This window comes from Adiantum capillus-veneris, chromosome 9, assembly GCF_014529385.1.
Source record: "Adiantum capillus-veneris isolate H3 chromosome 9, ASM1452938v2, whole genome shotgun sequence".
NCBI lineage: Eukaryota > Viridiplantae > Streptophyta > Polypodiopsida > Polypodiales > Pteridaceae > Adiantum > Adiantum capillus-veneris.
The window spans coordinates 62,627,824-62,648,374 of record NC_140939.1 but is presented as its reverse complement, the minus strand read 5'-3'; positions in this window follow the sequence as shown (position 1 = coordinate 62,648,374).

Below are 20,551 nucleotides of genomic sequence, written 5' to 3'. Positions count from 1 at the left end.
ACCACCGGGTTATAATCTTGTCTTTATTGGTCAATGCCTATATTTGTGGGTACAAGAAATCTACACACCCACGTCTACATGATACTGCATGTAGTGGACAAAACCCCTTTGCCTCTTCTCTAGATGTAGCGTTTCACAGCATCTTAACATCTTTTCATAATAGATATTTGTTTGTAGCATGCAGGTACGCCATTATTGCAATGTAGCTGATGTCTGCTCAAGGCAATTAATTCTTACTCTAGATTTGACGGGATGTGGTGTGTGTGTGTGTGACCCTTGGAATCGTCATCTTGCATCACTAATTTCTGTGTAGGCTCAGTTTGCTCTTCCATTAGCTGAACATGACGGCTTATTGTATGGTAGCAGCAGTCGAACATGCAGGTGGAATTGCTGGTCCCCATGGACTGTTGAGGTTGTGAGCACAGGAAATTTTCTTTCCATTTGTGACAATCGTCAGCGGCTCTCTGAGTTGCGCCTACACAAAAATCTAAATCTAACCTTATCTTAAACGATAAAAAGAAGAAAATGGTATAACCTTTCTATCACCCGAGTGTGGTAGATTGGTTATGCCAATTCCCTCTTCACTAACAAGTAAATAATGTAAATAAATCTAAATCTAATCTAATATAACGTAAATAAACCTAAATTAATAAACCTAAATCTAATCTAATATACGTAAATCTAAATCTAATGTAAATAAACCTAAATCTAATCAAACGTAAATCTAACTAAAAATAAACCTAAATCTAATCTAAGTTAACTTAAATAAAACTAAATCTAATTTAACCTAAGTCTACATCTAGCCTAATCTTTAACGTCTTTTGGGATAGTTTCCTACGACGTTAAAACTCTCTTCTTCTTGTGTGTGTGTGCCAATAAAAAGAGAAAAATGGTATAACCTTTCTATCAGCCAAGTGTGGTAGATTGGATATGCCATTTTCCTCTTGAATAACAGGTCTTGAGTTCAACTCCTTGTCGGATAGATCTTTAGGTCTCTTTAATTAGTTTCCTACGATGTTAAATTAAACTTTCTTCTCGGGTGTGTGTGTGGGTGAGTGTGCACGCGAATAAAAAAAGGAACAAAATGGTATAACTTTTCTATCACCGAAGTGTAATAGATTGGTTATGCCATTTCCCTCATGAATAACAGGTCTTGAGTTCAACTCTTGTCGACTAGATCTTTAAGGTCTCTTGGGATAGTTTCCTACAATGTTAAGACTCTCTTCTTCTTCTTCTTCTCTCTCTCTCTCTCTCTCTCTCTCTCTCTCTCTTTGTTTTATATCTTTCTCTTTCTCTCTCTCTCTCTCTCTCTCTCTCTCTCTCTCTCTCTCTCTCTCTCTCTCTCTCTCTTTTCCTCTCTCAATGTGTGTGTGCATTCTTTGTTTATGCATGTGTGTGTGCGTTTTTGGTTTATGCATGCTCTCTCTCTCTTTTTCTCTCTCAATGTGTGTGTGCATTCTTTGTTTATGCATCTGTGTTTGCATTTTTTGTTTATGCTTGTGCTCTCTCGCTCTCTCTCTCTCTCTCTCTCTCTCTCTCTCTCTCTCTAAAAAACACAATGTGTGTGCGTGTGTGTGTGAGAGAGAGAGAGAGGGAGACAGAAATAGGGGAAGGGAACATGAGAGTGAGAAGAGGGAAGGAGCATACCTGGCTCTCCTTCCTCTCTTCATGTGTGTGTGTGTGTGTGTGTGGAGAAGAAAGAGAGAGAGAGGGAGAGCATTACCTTGCTTGCTTGAGCGCGTGCCGAAAACTCAGATCTGAGATCTGAGTTTTTAGACGCTCTCGGTTATTTTTTTAGCTCTGGCGGCGTCACTATAGGCGTCGCTATGAGCATCACTATGTTACAAGTAACTTAGCAATGCTCATAGCGATGCCGTGGTTTTTCATGTTTGAGCGTCGCACTACCTGCATCACTACTATTAAGTACCTCTTGTAGTGTCATGCCTTGGGTAGGATTCCCACTGCAAGGTCAGCCCTAGCTTGCCTAAGGTCAAAGGACTTTGTAACTCTAACTTTTGGAGGTCATTAATGAAGCTAACCCTAAGGTCTTTTAATCTCCATTAGATACACGTTGCTCTTTTATAGGCTACCTCCTGATATAACCATCTCTCCTCTTGGTCCCTTGTTGAGATAAATCTAGAATCACTTATTGCACATTTTTCTTTTGTAGACCGTCTCCTTTTGGACCCCTATTGAGATGCAACCATTCCTCTTTTTGGTCCCTGTTGAGATAGGTCTAGAAGCACATATCTATATCCTAACTCTTTTTCCCCTTTTATATTCCCATATTAAATGATCAGTCTAATATGAAAAAATAATTTGGTAAAGTTAGATATTATATGTTATGACATCATAGTCATCCTCGACTATGAGGTAGAGAAAATAAAGCCTAGTTATTAGTCCATGTTTCTTAGTGGGTAGAGGAACCCTTTTTACCCTATACATTGTTCCAGAATGGTATAGTAAACTACCAATTGGCTGTAAGTCGAGGCCACATCTCGAGCATCGACCCACATTCTGCATGTCATCTCTTTGGGCCTTGCTCTCCCTTTTTCTAGTGATGGTTTTCCATATGATCTCCCCCACATTCTTGAAGATGTGCATTGGGTCAAGCAAATGATTTATCAGTAGGTCAATCTAGTACGAGAGTTCATGGAAAATAGAAAGACTTTTCATTCCAGGTGGCATCCAATCTCCCCTCTCCAACCACATTTTTTTCAATCACTTGCTTTCAGAGGATGCATGTCATGTTTGTATATGTTTGGTGCACGTAGCTCATGTCCTTCAGGCAAAAATCTACCTGCTCCTTGTAAACTATTTTGCTCAAATGCTCAAAGCGGCAGAATCCAAGTCGAGGACCACATTTCGGACATGCAACATGATTGCTCGAGTAACTCAAGCCTGAAATATCATAAAATAAAAATATAAAAGCGTTGGCATAGCCAGGAATAACATGTGTGTGAGGGTTTCAAAGACACTTACTTGAGCATTCAGCGAAGCCTAGCCAATTGTGCATGGTCTACATGAGAATGCGTTGTACATGTACATTTCATCGTCCGATTGGTTGGGACATACCAACCACATCAGTTCTTGTCCATAAGATTTGGGGCTCTTCTCTAAGTGGTGCAAGATAGAAGTCCTTGTTCTTTGCTTTATACTTTTGTGGGACGATCAATGACAACAACAGATGGCCCTTCTTGATAGCTAGCCATGGTGGAAGATTATAATTAACAAGACAAATATGCCACATACTCCATGACGAACTCCATAATCTGAATGGTTTTACTCCGTCCATTGCTAGACCAAAGCGGATACATCAATGCTCGTTCTTAAATGTAGGCCAACTTTCCTATGTGCTTCCATGCACAAAACTCAGTAGATACCCGCATCACATAATTTGCCGATCTGGTATTTGAGTGCCATGTCATCAAATCGGCTACGAACTTAAACATGAACATGCTCTTTCTTCTTGGTATGATAGGAAACACTACAACAGAATCAGGTACCTTCGATGCAGATTTCGATGCCGGCCGTCGAAAAATACGTCGAAATGCCCGTTCCTATGAAACAGTTGATATACTAGCTATATCAATATATACATCGATATAGCGAGTTTTCGACACATATTTCGACGCCTATATCCACGCTATATCAACGACCATAACCACACAAAAAATTTCTTGGGTAGAGGACATACAGCCTGGCTTGTGGCTGTGCCTAATGAAAAGATGGACACAGCCACCACAGCGAGACTGCCTATCCTCTGCCCAAGAAAGCGAGCAGCACCAAAATCAACCGTGCTCCCGTAAAAATTTTGATAGAGTTCCCTTCATTTTAACACAAACTTTAAAAAAAAAACCATATATACGCCTCCTACATCATATCCATGTAGGATTTCATATGAGATTTAAGGTACAACTTGATGGAAGAAATGAAAGTAAAAACGAACCGAACTTCATAACGAACTTTGTGCATAACCATAACGCCAAAACCATAACCATAACCATGATCAAAACCATAACGTTTAACCATAACCAAAACCATAACCATAAAGTTCGTTAAATTCCTGCATAATTACCATAACCAAAACCATGATCAACACTTGTCCAAAACATATATAACCATGTCCAAAACCATGATCAAAACCAGCCATAGCCATAACGTCCATAATTATAACCAAAACCATGATCAACACCTATATGTGCATGTCTATACAAGAAAGAAGCACAGAGATGTGTCTATGTCTCACAAAACATATACAGAAAAATCACTGATGACTTGCGCGTCACAACCTGCACATAAAGGGACAAGTCACAAAATTAGTATGATATTACTTCACATATACTTAATTAATTAAGTCAACTCACACATATTATTTGTCTCGATCAAACCTCTCACCTCAATCGATCAGCGAGACTCTAAGGCCTCTAATTCTATAATCTCTCCTGCGGCGGCAGCAAGATCATTCAATACATCATAAATGCCTTTTTGATATCCATCTATCTCCTCCTAGCGTGTCGGGGCTCGATACATTGCAAGATTCTGCGTTTATTCAAAAACCAAAGTAATTAAGAATACATGATTCATCACTCTTGAAAAAAAACGCCATAGCTAGGATTGGATTGGAAACTCACAAACTCCTAGCGAAAGGTGTCGAAGCCTCCACTGCCAAGATGAGATGTGCCCCTCATCTCTTTATGGCTCGCCGCGGCAAGACGCTGCTATCTGAACCTCATGTCTACTATCTCCTCCTCCTCCTTGATGTGCTGCCACGCATCGTGTGAGATACCCGTAGGCTTCAGTGAGCCCTGCCTGAAAGCCCGATGAGATTCATCTCGACAATGTTTCACGGTGTACCGTGCAACATTCGTGATCCACCTCGTCGGAACCTCTGCTGAACCCGCAGCAGGCTGATATTATTTCAGGATGGTCTCCACTATATAATTGATTTTGTCGTGGTCCTGATGAGTCCAAGACGTCATGATGGTTCTAGAAAACTGCACCTCCGTGAGTTGGCAATCCCGTTGTCTCATCTCAGTCCCGACACTATCCATGTCAACCTGTCCATCTGGCCGTACAGTATAGACCTTGGAGGCACTAGAATCATGTGCTCCCCAAGGTGTCCGAGGTGTGCTAAGAGGTGTGTTGAGAGGTGTGCCTGCATCGGACGGGGTTTGTGAGCGAGGATGGGTTGAAGCATCCATGGACCCTCCTCCACAGCAACCACCACCTCTACCTGACGATCGCCGAGATTGGCAAGTGCACCTTTGAAGCGGAGATGCTGACATACCCACCTCTGTCGTATCCCTAGGTGTCGAAGCGGCCATGATGGGAGACCTCGCAGGCATTGTACCCATAGGCTTTCCCCCTCCCATAGGCGTCGGACCCTTGGGTGTGAAGCCCGGAGGCGTGGTACCCGTACCTCTGGCTATCTAATACTGAGACGCTTGTGCCATCTGAGAGGGCGTCATCCGTGTGACGAACCCATAAATGCATCCGCACTCATAGAACTGGGATCTGGCGACTGGTCTTCCATACTAAAGTGCTGCACAAAGAAATTAAAAGAAAGCGTTATAACACCTTTGTTTAAATTAAGAAAGAGCTTAATTGTAAATCAATGTCTTCACACAAACACTACAGGCCTCAACTAGTGAGGCATCATTGATAAGATCTTGCACCGTATCATCGTCTATCTCTAACTGCAGACATAACTCTGTCCCAACTTGTTCTGGCAGATTGTCTTCATCCATTGCATCTGTTGAGATGTAGAGAGAAAGAGAGAGACACGAGACAAGAGACACACCATATACGCTCCCAAAGACTGATTCATATTGAGGACAAGATACAAATATATAGGTGAGACCAAGTTGAGTAGAGTGAGCTATATATAGCTCCAACACCCCCACTCAAACAAAGGTCTCTAGCTTTGGATGAAAAAACCGTTGGGGAGTTCAAGGGAAAAACCCAAGCCCCTATACAATGTGAAAATATGAACCAGCGATGATGATGTGAGAGTGAATTGTGCATCTATGTACAAATATTCAAGTGACTTAGAGATCACAATGTGCAAATGTGGAGTGTGCATAATGCATGGTACCTAAAAGATTACAATGTCATATGTACAAAGCTATTACAATAGCAAAGAAGCTAATCTAGAAAGAGTGAGGTCGAAGCAACTCCAAGCTCCGAGCGCAAGAGGATGAAACGTGACTCGTTGAGGCCTTTGGTCAAAATGTCTGCAATCATCTTGTCACTTGGACAGTGTTCAACCATAATGGTTCCTTTGCGTACTTCATACCTGACATAATGATAATGGACAGCAATGTGCTTTGACTTATTATGTTGAACATAGTCTTTTGCAAGACTAATAGCACTTTGGTTGTCACACCGCAAGGGTGTGCTAGAAAGAGGAGAGTGACCAATATCAACCAGCATTTGTCGAAGCCAAATCAACTCACGAGCTGCAAGTGATGCCGCAACATATTCTGACTCAGTCGTAGAAACTGCAACACAACGTTGTTTCTTGCTAGTCTAAGAAACAAGACAACCATTTATAAAGAAGCAATTTCCACTAGTAGATCGCATAGATAAATGTGAGCTTGCCCAGTCTGCATCTGTGTAACCCAAAAGAGAAAGAGATTGCATAGAATCCGATGTGAGTTGTCGTCGATAGACTAAACCAAAATCTGTAGTGCCTTTCAAGTATTTCAACACACGCTTTGCAGCAGACCAATGCTTAAGAGAAGGACATGCAAGATGTTGTCCAAGATAATTAGCAGCAAACAGAATATCAGGAAGAGTGTTCATGCCAACAAACTGAAGACATCCAATCAGGTTAGCATAAGGTTTATTTGTGACAAGTTGACCGCCATTGTCAGAAGTGTTCTTCGTAGAGCTTGCGAGACAAGGTGTGTTGGCTGAATGTGCAGATTCCATACCAAATTTTTGAATAGTATCTGCAATAAACTTTGACTGTCGAAGGAATAAAATACCTTTTGTACGGTTCCGTTGGATTTGAATGCCAAGACACGAGTGACTCTCTCCAAGATCCACCATATCAAATGCAGAAGACAATAACTTTTTCACTTGCTGAAGAAATCCCAAATCATTGGAAACAAGGATGGTATCATCCACATAAAGAGCAAGAATCACAAAACTGCTACCTTGGCGTTTTATGTATAAGTTGGGGTCTGACGAGCAAGAGATGAATCCTTTAGAGGTGAGAAAAAGATCAAATTTTGTATACCAGGCTCGCGAAGCTTGTTTGAGACCATATAGTGCCTTATGGAGTTGAGCAACAAGGTCTTCTTTACCTGGAATAACAAACCCTTCTGGTTGTTCCATATAAATTTCCTCTTCCAAGTCACTATTAAGAAAAGCAGTTCGCACATCCATTTGATGAGCTTCTAAATCAAATTGAACAGCAAATGCCAATAAAACTCGAACACTTGTAATGCGAACAACTGGTGAAAAAGTCTCTTGATAATCAACACCAGCTACTTGGGAATAACCTTTTGCAACTAAACGCGCCTTGAACTTGTCAAAAGATCCATCTGCTTTTACTTTTGTCTTATACACCCACTTACATTTAATAGCTGTACGACCAGGAGGTAATTCAGTTAGTATCCATGTACCTTTAGAGATAAGAGAATCGTACTCTGCTTCCATAGCCTCTTGCCATTGATCCTTTTGTGGTGAAGAGATAGCTTCATCATAAGTAACTGGATCTTCGGAAGTAGAAAAAGCATTATCATCAATATCGTCATCATAAACATGACATGAGCCATGTTCAAAATCAATAGGCAGATCAACAAAAATATCAATATCATCATTGGCGACATTCGGAATGGATGGTTGTGAAGAGGAAAGTTTCTCTATAGGAAGAGTTTCATCTTCTGAAAGAAATGGAAAAGCTTGAAGCAATGATTTAGTATCATCAGAATCATCCATGGACCATGAGCCTCCCATAAGCTGTTCGTTAAAAGTAGCATCACGATTCACAATTACTTTCTTGGAGGAAGGGTCATAGAATTTGTAGCCTTTGGAAGTGTCAGAATATCCAATAAAAATAACTTTAAGACCAGGAGCATCAAGCTTTGTTCGTGTTTCTTTGGGAACATGAATATAAGCAATACATCCAAAGGTTCGAAAATGAGATACAGAAGGAATGTCACCGGTCCATGCTGTGATGGGTATCTTACCAGAGGGTGCAGTAGTAGGAAGATGATTCTGAATAAATACTGCTGTCAAAGTAGCTTCAGCCCAAAAAACACGAGATAAGCCAGAATGAATCAGCATACATCTTACAGCATTGAGAATAGTGCGATTCTTTCGTTCAGCAACACCTTTCTGTTGAGGCGAATATGGAATAGTGTGTTCATGATGAATTCCACTGTCAGCACAGTAACTCACAAACTCTCGAGAAACATATTCGCCTCCATTGTCACTACGAAGCTTCTTAAGGCGACGACCAGTTTGAAGTTCCGCAGCCTTGTGGAATTGTTTGAAAACAGATAAGGCTTCAGATTTTTGTCTAAGTAGAAATATAGTCGTATACCTTGAGAAATCATCAATGAAAGTAATGAAGTAGCGATATTGTGATCTCGAAGTAGCGATATTGTGATCTCAAAGAAGGTAGAGGTCCACATATATCAGTATGAACAAGATCCAATATGTCATGAGAATGAGTTGTATTTGAAAGAGGAAAGGGTTTGCGATTGTGTTTCCCAAGAGCACAAAATTCACAAATTCCCATATGAGGATGGGCTTTAAGATCCATGCCATGAACAAGATCACGACGTTGAAGATCAAGGAGTTTTGAGAAATCAGCATGAACAAAACGGTGATGCCATACTTTGCAATCATGATCACCTCGAGCAGTGACTACATTTGCTACAGCATCGTTGAGAGAGAGTTCAAACAAATTACCATTTCGAGGAGCAGTGGCTATAGTCTGTCCATCTTTCTCAATTCGGCATTTGGTATGATACAATCCAACAAACAGACCAAGATCAACAAGTCTAGCAACTGAAAGAAGATTACGTTGAAGATCTGGTACATGTAATACTCCTCGCAAAATTCGAGTGGAAGAAGTTAAGGTACCAAGATATAAGTCTCCAATACCCTTTACTTGACAAGTAGTATCATCAGCAAGATAAACAACACGTTGAACTGGCAGTGGATGATAGTTATGGAGCCACTTAGACTGATATGTCATATTTCCTGTAGCACCAGAATCGACAATAAAAAGTGATCCATCGCGTACATGAAGTATTCTGTCTGGAGCAACTGAACATAGGACGCAACTTGTTTCTGGTACAATGTTGTTTCGATGTTTAGTAGCATATGCTCTATTCCGATCTGTGTCGAATCGACGCTTATAGCACATATGAGTGGGATGATCAGATCGTCCACAATATTCACAAGAAGAAGAAGAAGAGTCTCTAGATAAACGTGGTTGTTTTCTGGTAATATTGTGTTCTTCATCATATTGATGTGCCCAACAATCATCTTCAGTATGGCCATTTCTGTTGCAGTAAGAACATTGCTTATTAGGAAATTTGAGACGAGAGAAAATATTACCGCGACGGCCACCTCTGCGGTTTCCTCGTTGAAATGGACGCCTTCGAGCATAAAAAGCCCGTTCCATCTGTTGTGACTCAGTCTCCTCGTGTGAAATCATAGCTGTTTCATGACTAGAATTACGACGTTCTTGAAGTTGAGAGTATTCAATTAAAGACATGCAGGCTTGGTCGAAATCAAGACCATCTTTATTAGAGAGAATAGTAGCAATGTTATCATAAGAAGAGTCCATCACCGTATCAAGGAGAAGTGTAATCAGTTGCTTTTGTGGAACAGGATCACTGGCAGTAGCAAGTTGATTAATAATAGATTTGAAAGATTCAATATGTCCCGTCATGGCAGTACCAACTTCATATTGTAACTTGTTAAGCAACCCTCTCAAATAAAGTATTTCTGTGACAGATTTCTTCTGAAAGTTTGCAATAAGGTACTTCCATACGTCATGGGAAGTAGGCAGTTCGTACATATCAAGCAAAAGGGAATCAGTAAGAGCAGAAAGAATATACCGACGAGCTGCTTTATCACGTCGTTGCCAATCCGTATAGGCAACATTCCAATCTTCAAATATAGGTCCTTCAGTGATAAGCACGTTATCATTATCCGTATCAACAAGCTGAGGCGGACAAACACGATTTCCAAGAACAACATCGGAGAGTTCATCGCCTTCAAGAATTAACAACATCTTTGCTTTCCAGCCTGGAAAACCTTGACCTTGGAAAGGAGGAAGAGAACGCTGGCCAGAAGGAAAGCCGTTGACGAGAATATTCATAGCCATATCTTGTTGCGAGAAGACGTATAAGATAAGATCGCAGAATTTGCACGCCATATATGGTGAAGGCCGCAATTGAGAATGAGAGAGACATGAGGACTGCATTGTGTCAACGATAAACGTAAGAAGGATGCTCAAGGAACTTCCAAAGATGTGAGAGACGTCACCCAAAAACGGCAGGGTAAATGAGACGTTAATAATAAAAGAGTCCTCAAAATTGAGTGGCGTGAGACGCAAGATTGACGGCCACAATATGAATAGCAAAAAGCTAAATCTTCTCGAAAAAGTTAATGCCAAAATAAGAAAAACGATCGCGGGCGCTTCACGAAGAAGTAGGACGAAGAAAGCTACGTCAAGCTCAATTGCAGTAAAAACAGCGTAACTTTCTGCTGCGAACTCCGAGGAGACGCAAACCACAATTAACAAGAATCAATGCTCAGAAATAAAATTTGTAGCAATTTTTGAATCTTACATGCAAATCGCATACGCATACTGTTTTGTCACCATGAATTGAATCGGCGCATGATCGTTACTGCTCTGATACCATGTTGAGATGTAGAGAGAAAGAGAGAGAGACGAGACAAGAGACACACCATATACGCTCCCAAAGACTGATTCATATTGAGGACAAGATACAAATATATAGGTGAGACCAAGTTGAGTAGAGTGAGCCATATATAGCTCCAACAACATCTTCATCTACAAGTGTCATATCTGCCTCGTCTGCATCATCTCTTGTATATTTGTCAGCTTCCTCTACCATACCTTTGTCCATCTCATCTAATGTCATAGTAGTATTTGCATCATCTGGCCGCCTTTCCTCGAGGATCTCTTGCCCTTCAAATACTTGTTTATTCCTTGGAGAAACCTGAACCACAAACCACCATTGTGGCTCTCGAGGGTCGAGTACAAAGACCACTTTCTCGCAATGTTTAGGGAGCGCAAACATGTCACTCGCATCTGTCGAAACGTTTGTAGAATCTATGTGCACAAGCTTGTTTCGATCTCTGCGTACCGTTGCATTACGACCAGAAGTAATCACCTTGAACCACTTCACAACCAACAAAAACATCTCAAATTGTCTGAAGCTGACTTTCAAGATATCTGACACCAGACCACAGTAATCCAGGTTGCTAGTGCTCTCGTTCGTGTCTCTGGCACTGGCCCTGCTCTTTTGCATGAAACTAACCATTATCCCACTGTCAAACGTGTTTCTTCTGCTGTCAATTTGTTGTGTTCTGAAATGATTTCCATGCGACCACAATGCCATGTATCTATGATACCTCCAGTCACATCCAATAGCCAGTTCTTCCTCTTCTGGAGATATGGGTTCTCCGATCCGTCGAGATGCTCTCACTGTCTTGTCCAACCATGCCATTGTAGGGAATTCAGGTAGAGGAGCGAGATGGTATGGCAAGGGTAAGCCTCTAGTCCTTCGGCATCGCCTGAAATTGTGTCTCTCCTTATTGCGTCTCTCTTTCTCTTCTTCGTACCTTTCAAGCCATTTTTGCATTGGCTCTGAATTTAGTATACAGAACTTCATGATCTTTTCTTACATGGCGTCGTCCATTTTCTTCGGCACCCCTTGCCCCTACGGATCCTCTCCCGCCAATCTTTGGTCCTCCTCATCGCTCCATAGTCGAGGCATTTTTGGGTCAAAAACGGATAGAAATTCAGTCATCAAGACAAGAGACTCTTGCACTAGCCATCCTTCTACCATGCTTCCCTCTGGATGCGCTTTTTGGCGAACAAAATCCTTAAGTGTTTTCAAGAACCTCTCTAGAAATAACATCCAACGGTTGTGGACTGTACCTGCCCACTAGAACATTAGGAAAATTTTGAACTCATTTTGTTCTTGAAAAATGGATTCTAAAGAGCCAAGGTCCAAAAAGTTTGGATGACTTCTATGAAAGTTATGCCAGTTTTTTTCAATCAGCCAGGTTTTGTTACTGTTACGGTAATCTAAAATCACCTTTTTCTAGATCTGCATGAAGGCAATGTCCGATACATGCATGCTATATATCAATATATAGCATTTGAAGAGTAGATTCTAAATATCCAACCTCTGACAAGTTTGGATCTTATTTGCAAAAAAGTTACCGATCCCCACTTTTTGAAAGCTATGCCACATCAACAATTCTTACAAGGTCCATTTTTTAGTCCAAACTTTTCCTAATGCCTCATCTACCACATGGATGAGCAAGTGCATTTGGATAGTTAGGCTATTGGTGGGTAGATACTTCTCAATCATGCAAACTACCTCAATGGAGTTAGCCCTTACGACTGCAATGGGTTCCTCTCGTATCTCCTTGGAAGATATCCATCGCACTAGCTCTAAAATCTTGTATATGTAGGACTGCACTTCCTCCCTTAAACACCCTTTGATCGCAATTGGAAGAATAAATTGCAAGAACTTATGCCAGTCGTGCGATTTCAGTCCTCACAGTTGATCGTCATGGGTGAATGCTATCTTGAGACACCGCATGCATCCTATTGGCGTCCTCAACTCTGAAATCACCCTTTTGACTTGTCGTTCCTCTCTTTTTTGCAATACCCATGGCGCTCTTGGAAGCTTTGTTTGGCGAGCTGCATTGGTGAAAGGCCACAGCTCTAGCATCTTTCCAACTGATTGCAAATCATCTCGTGAACCTCAATTGTCTTTCATTCCTATGATTGTCTTCCGGAGGAGCTCTCCCACATTCTTGAATAATGCATTGGATCCAGCAAATAGTTAATTAGTAGATCACCCCAGTACGGCAACGTATGGACAATGGACAAACTCTTCATTCCTGGAACAGGTTTCCCCTCATGTTGCTCCCATCGGCGATGCCACTCTTGTACATGCATAGGATGACGCGACCAAGCTGACCTTCGCGCAAGTGATGGCCATCTGGAAGATAACGATGGTGGCCTTGATAAATTGTCTTTTGAAGAGAGGCAGAATAGCGCACATCCAAGGACGTCCCGCAAATTGGACATGCATTGTATCCCAAAGTTGTAAGCCCTACATATATTAAAGCATGATTGAGTACTACACAAGGTGCTTGCGAATAGTGAGAATTTTGTGAATCATCCACCATTACCAAAAGCTTCATCGTATCCTAGCCAGTCATGCATAGTCCACATAAGAAGTCCATGGATCCTTGCATGCTATTGTCCTACTGGTTCAACCGCATCTGCTATGTTGATCCCATGCATAACTCCTGGAGCTCGTCCACTAGTGGTGCGAGATAAACATCCATGTTTTTTGCCTTGAACTGACCAAGCACAATCAAGACTAATATCAAATGACCCTTCTTGATGGCAAGCCACGGTGGGAGGTTGTAATTGACAAGGCACACAGGCCAAGTGCTCCATAACGAGTTTCTCAAGCCAAATGGATTGACTCCATCCATTGCCATGCCCAAAAGCAAATTGCATGGTTCACTCTTAAAATGAGGCCAGGTATCTTCAATGTGCCTCCAAGCCTTTGAATCAGCGGGCACCCTAAATGTTGCATCACTGGATCTATTTGTAGCATGCCACCGCATCAACTTTGCAATGGAACCACAATGAAACATGATTTTTATCCTTGTAATCATAGGGAAATGCCGCAACACTTTAGCTAGTACCGACTCGCCAACCACATCTTGTTTGTAGAGCATTGCTCTGCACTTAGGACACAACAGACAATCTACGAATTCATTACGAAAAGAGTGCAATCATTTGGACATGCATGAATCTTGTTGTAGTCCAAGCCAACCGAGGTCAATAGTCGCTTTGTGTCTGGCCTGGAGGGGGGCATTTCATTGCCATCCGAGAGTAGTTTCTCTTGCAACAACCTGTTTAAGCCACATTAAATTAAAGCCTCCCCAAGCACGTCACCGTTGCAATCGGAAAATCTCTTTTGTAAGTTACGTACCTAAACAAAGCAGTGACGCTTGCATCTAACCACATATTAAAAAACGACAGACAAGTACAAAGCACATATATTTTGGCACCTCTATTTTTCCGCAGGAGTCGTATCATAGACTCTGTACGGTTTCTCTAGCAAACTCTCCGTACTTGTGCACATGCTCATTACATATCCTATGCTTGCACTGGATTTGATACTTGCAGAGCGTGCACGAGCATGCAATCATTTCCTCCGTGTTAGTTGATGACATTGCCATCTACAATGATTATGAATGTTGTCTCAATATATATACTCCTCACAATGTAAACTACCTCACATTCTCTAGCCTTGCCTGATCTTCGCACACCTTGGTCCAGAGGTGTACGGAGATGAGGACCACCGGGTCAAAATCTCGTCTTTATCAGTAAACTCCTATATGGGTGACATATACGTGCACACCCAGGTGTAAATGAAAATACATGTAGCGGGCAAAACCCCTTTGCCTCTTTTAGTTCCATAGTTTCTTCTAGAGCGAGAGAGAGAGATAAAGAGAAAGTTTCTATCCTTTTCACACAATTGGTCAGCATCCAAGCTAGCTCTTTCACCACTAGTTTCTCTATCTACTACTATCTCTCTCTCTCTCTCTCTCTCTCTCTCTCTCTCTCTCTCTCTCTCTCTCTCTCTCTCTCTCTCTCTCTCTCTCTCTCTCTCTCTCTCTCTCTCTCTCTCTCTCTCTCTCTCTCTCTCTCTCTCTCTCTCTCTCTCTCTCTCTCTCTCTCTCTCTCTCTCTCTCTCTCTCTCTCTCTCTCTCTCTCTCTCTCTCTCTCTCTCTCTCTCTCTCTCTACTTCTCTCTCTCATTCTCTATTTCTCTCTATCTCTCTTTCTCTCCCTATTTCTCTCTCTCATTCTCTCTTTCTCTCTCTATTTCCCTCTCTCTCTCTCTCTCTCTCTCTCTCTCTCTCTCTCTCTCTCTCTCTCTCTCTCTCTCTCTCTCTCTCTCTCCTCTCCCCCTCTCTCTCCCCTCTCCCCTCTCCCTCTCTCTCTCTCTCTCTCTCTCTCTCTCTCTCTCTCTCTCCTCTCTCTCTCTCTCTCTCTCTCTCCCTCTCTCCCCCTCTCTCTCTCTCCCTCTCTCTCTCTCTCTCTCTCTCTCTCTCTCTCTCTCTCTCTCTTTCTCTCTCTATATTTCCCTCTCTCTCTCTCTCTCTCTATTTCTCTATTTCCCTCTCTCTCTCTCTCTCTCTCTCTCTCTCTCTCTCTCTCTCTCTCTCTCTCTCTCTCTCTCTCTTTCTCTCTCTCTCTCTCTTCCCTATCTCTCTCTCTCTCTCTCTCTCTCTCTCTCTCTCTCTCTCTCTCTCTCTCTCTCTATTTCCCTCTCTCTCTATCTCTCTATTTCTCTCTCTCTCTACTTCCCTATCTCTCTCTCTCTCTCTCTCTCTCTCTCTCTCTCTTTCACACACGCACACACACACACACACACACACTCACCCATCTATCTCTTTCTCTCCCTCTCTCTCTCTCTCTCTCTTTAATTTCCTACACACACACACACACATTCCTGTCTCTCTCTCTCTCTTTAATTTCCTACACATACACACACATTTATCTCTCTCTCTCTCTCTCTCTCTCTCTCTCTCTCTCTCTCTCTCTCTCTCTCTCTCTCTCCTACACATACACACATAACAATGTAGCTTGAGGGGGAGAGAGAGAGAGAGATGGGGGGGGGGGGGGGGGGGGGGGGCAGAGGGGGAACAATACATGCACTGCAGGTTTCCAAGAAGCAAGGGCTAGATCTGTGCGGGCATGCAAAAATGACCGCCTGCGCGTGGGTGGGGTTTTTTTCCCCAATTTTTTAAGCGTCGATATATACATTGATATATGCGTCGATATGCGTGTGTCCGCTATGCAATTTCGACGGACATTGCCACGTGTGTTGCCACGTACATATCGACGCATATATCGACGCCCGCTATGCACGTCGAAATGCACGTCAAAAGGTATGCCGCGTTGAAACTCTACACGTCGAAAAGCGCGTAGAGTGTTGTACTGAAAGTGTCGAAGGACCTTTGTAGGGATAAATTTTCCTTGTATGTCCTCTCTATATCTGTTTGATCCACAATTGGGACGCTATTCCAAATTTTCATACTCATTGCGAAAAAGTATACAATTATTAGGACATGCATGTAATTTGTGATAATACAGGCCCAAATAAGTAAGAAGCTTTTTAGCGGTTGGACGGGTAGGGGGCATGTGATTCCCTCTTGGGAAGATTGCTCGTTGAGCAACCTATCATTACATAAACAAGTCAGTCCCTTGATCATATTAGTGAATTGTAATTTGCACTTTATCATGCTTAGGATACAATGTATTTACCTGTAAATCTCTGTGACTGAGGTGTCAGACCACCCATAGACAGACTGTAAATTAAGCATTGCCAACACGGTACGGAGAACTCAGATTTTTGCCCCATTGTAAAGCGGTATGCGTGTAAGAGTTTGCATCAACTCGCCCTCTTTATCAGTGCTATCATGTCGTCGATATGGACGAGATGGTTGAGGTTGTGGTCTACAGTATTGCGTTGAATGTTGTCGTCTTCTATGTTTTCAAGGATGGGATCTATGTCAAAGAACACGTCTTACATCTGCTCCATCTCTACTTCTTGAAATGCCACATCAAATATTGGTTGGGAGGACTTAGTCCTCACCTTCCTTTTGCACCAAACCTTGTACTTCTTGCCACACTTTGTCAGGATCTTCTATCTTCACAAACTGCACTTCCAACCCATGCCTTAGATTGTTCCAACTCAATCTTATAGGTGGATCCGCTATACGCAACTCCTCTTCAAATGCTTTGGACCAAACTTGTGCATCACTCTTCAAACAAATTTGGAGAACACGTAATATCTGCACAGGGTCATGAATCTGGTTGCTAATGCAGGCAACCTCCATCTTTTCTAGAAAGTCTTCCACATCTTCATCACTTCTTCCATGAAACTCCGGATAAGAGAAAGCCATGGCTACCCAAGTTTCAATGCTTTGAGAACCCCTTTGAACACACGTGCAAGAATCCAAAACTTTTGACTACCCAATCCCCAGAAACTTCAATGGAGCTCAACTTTAGATAAGGACAAACACATGCACATCAAATGAGTTTTCATAGTTGATCATCGGAATTACAACAGGAAAATGACATTCCAAGATCTCTCGTAATCTTCTTGGCCCGAACATAAAGACTATGCACTGCTGGAAAAAAATCTTCCTGGACCCATGAACATTCATCTGGATTCTTTGAGTTAAATGAAATGGAGTGAATTGAGGGCCATTTTGATCATCCATTAAAGCCAACCATGAAGCTTCCAAGAAGGCACACCTGACTTAACCTCTGATTTTGCCAAAATTTCAGTAGCATAACAGCATAAATGGCTCAAAAGACCAAAAAACCAGCCATCATAACTTGGAAAAATTTTGGCAGAGTTTCCCCAGAAATAGAGCAATGAGAACCCAAAATATAGACTGTATCAGTATGCATAAACTGCCAACAATAGAACCCGAGCATCAAGTAGAACTCACTAGTACATAGCCTATGGCGAGGTCACAAAAAGGGTGCTCCAGCTACCTGTATCACCGAAAGGATCTCTACATTTGAGAATCCCCCAGCTCAATAAAAACCTCACGCTATCGACCCTTACACGAAGGCTAATGCAAATCGCATATAGTCAAGTCTCAGAAATGACTTTATCTTCCAGACCAAGTCTCAGAAATGGCTGGGACTGCCAAATACAACCAAGTATGGATCCACAAATGCGTACAATGGCAGTTTCCACAAGTATTGTACAATCCAACAGACAATGCGCTCAAACATGCGCTAAATGATGCATACCCACAACAACTACAAGTGACACCACTGCTAGTATATCACTGTACTCCAGCTACCTGTACCTGTGTGAATCACCTGTACTTGTACCAGTCACTGTAACCTGTAACCCCGAATCTCGAAGCTTAAAGCTCGAAGTAGAAGGTACTCGAAGAAGATCCTCCGTGGGGGCGCCAAAAGAATGTGAGCGGGATGAAAACACACATAGCACCTCTATAATGACCCGAAACACACTCTTGGGATGATACACACACACACATTATGGGGCACCACTCGGCTTACACAACCATCCTGGCCAAGACAGGAAACACACAGACGGAGTGAGAAGAGAGAGATTTCCCACTTGCCCACTCAACACTCACACATACACACTCACAGACACACTCTCAATTCAGCTCAAAGGAGGCAAATTGTTGTTGTTTAGACTCAATGTAGCTCAGCCCAACACCAATGGGGAAAATAGTTTACACAGTATTGAGGAAATACACCAACTACAACCACAAAGTTAAGTAGAGGCTTCACTCACCGGAGAAGATTACACAGAAAAAGAGCAGAAAATCTATGAGAAATTTGGAAAAATGGACAGCTCCATTGCGTTTGGAACGCCCAAAAACCCCACCCTACAATGTCACAGTGCTCAAATCCGACCTCGGATGAGCAGTTTAGGGCCAAAAAATGCTCCAAAAATAGCAAAAACACACTTGCGGCTATTCCTGCTCTTCTCTCCACGTTTTTTCTGTTCTTCTCTCTGGTTTTTTAGTTCCCACACTTAGCTTTATTAGTTGGGCACCCTTGGCCTTTTAGATGACGTCAAACGGACCCCGAACATGCCAAAAACTGACCTCGCAGTGCGTAGTTGTCACCTTTTTGCATCATCCGCACACCTGGCACTCAGTTTTTCCAAATAATGCATCCCGCAACCACGTGAAGTGGCCCCAAAAATTGGTCCTCATGATGACCTTTGTGCATAACTATCACAAGAAAACACCCACGTCGTGTCCATACTTCTCCGCGTGCAAGTATTGACCCTGTTCGACCTCCTGACGCCACTCGATGCCATCTAACACACCTGCTTACCTCATGTCGTCGGCCCGCGGATAGCTTCCTCGAGAATTTTTACGTGCTACCAACTCCTCCTTATTGTAGAAAAAACACAATGGTATTGGTAATAGTGAAAATCGATGCACTATGTACACCCTGTCCTACCTGTACACATGTGGGCCCCACGTAACCACCTGGCTCTGAAAAATGGGCAATTCTTTATTTGATGCACCATGCATGTATATGTACATATGCGCAATCCCTTGCTCCAAAAAATTCCTGACATAATTTTGCAACATTGGCTATCACTTTGACCCCCAATGTCGTTCTTCCTAACCGAGCCACTTTCTGTTAGTTCCCATTGTAGGAGCACAATTCCCATTACTTGTTACCCTTAGCACACCATCAAATGTGAAACAATTGCACTTCCTATTAGTTTGTACATGGAGGGCCCATCCTAGGTTATGAGCATGGATCTTGACCAAATATATTGCACTGCTTTATCAACTATTTGATGTCATAATTTACAAAATTTATTTATATACACTAATTTATTGATTTCCATTCCCTCCTCCTTGTCAATACAGTACTTGTCATTGCTACAAGAAATCTAGCTCCCCTTTTGAGCTGTGAAGTGATAAATGCTCTTGCCAATACATCATAATGTCATTTCAATGGTTGTAGGTAAAATGCTTCCCGAACAAGCAATGCAATTGAAAAAGAGATTACACACACAATTAGTGCGTGTAGTGGATGCCCTCACATTGGACGAGCTAACAACAACCTTGCAAGATGAGAGGCGCTTGCAAGCCTTGCTCTCTAAAGTCGTCCGCTCAACAACCTTGAAGTTTGAGGGTGCAAATATTAGTGACGTGCAACACCTTCTCTTTAGTATTGTTGGAGACGTGCCAAAATGTGCTATCGACCTGCGAGCTGACTTACCAGAGGACATACAAATGGAGAAATTACATCATTGGTATTATTGCTGGAAGATTGAAAAGAAAAAATCCACTCACGCAAGGAATATTGACACACAATACACCTTCAATAAGAAATTGCGGAAGGAGACCCTTCGAGATACCAAAGGATCCATGTCTAGTTTGCACATTCAGAAAACTGTATTCAACTCATTTTGCTATGTCACCTTGGGCATTCCATTTGAGGCAATAAATCGAGGAAGGAAACTAGGATCTGAGTCATATGGAGACACTTATGAATGCAAGATCAAAGGGATTTCTTTCCTTCTGTCCAACAATGTGTACTGTTGTAAGGAATTTAAAGGTCAAGCAAAACAACAATTCAAATCATTCGCAATCGAGAGCAGTGTTGACCTCAATCACCGAGGTACCCCATGGTATCATGGTGCTATCGTTTGAAAAGTGCCATTGTTGATTATATTGTGTATGGCTTCAAC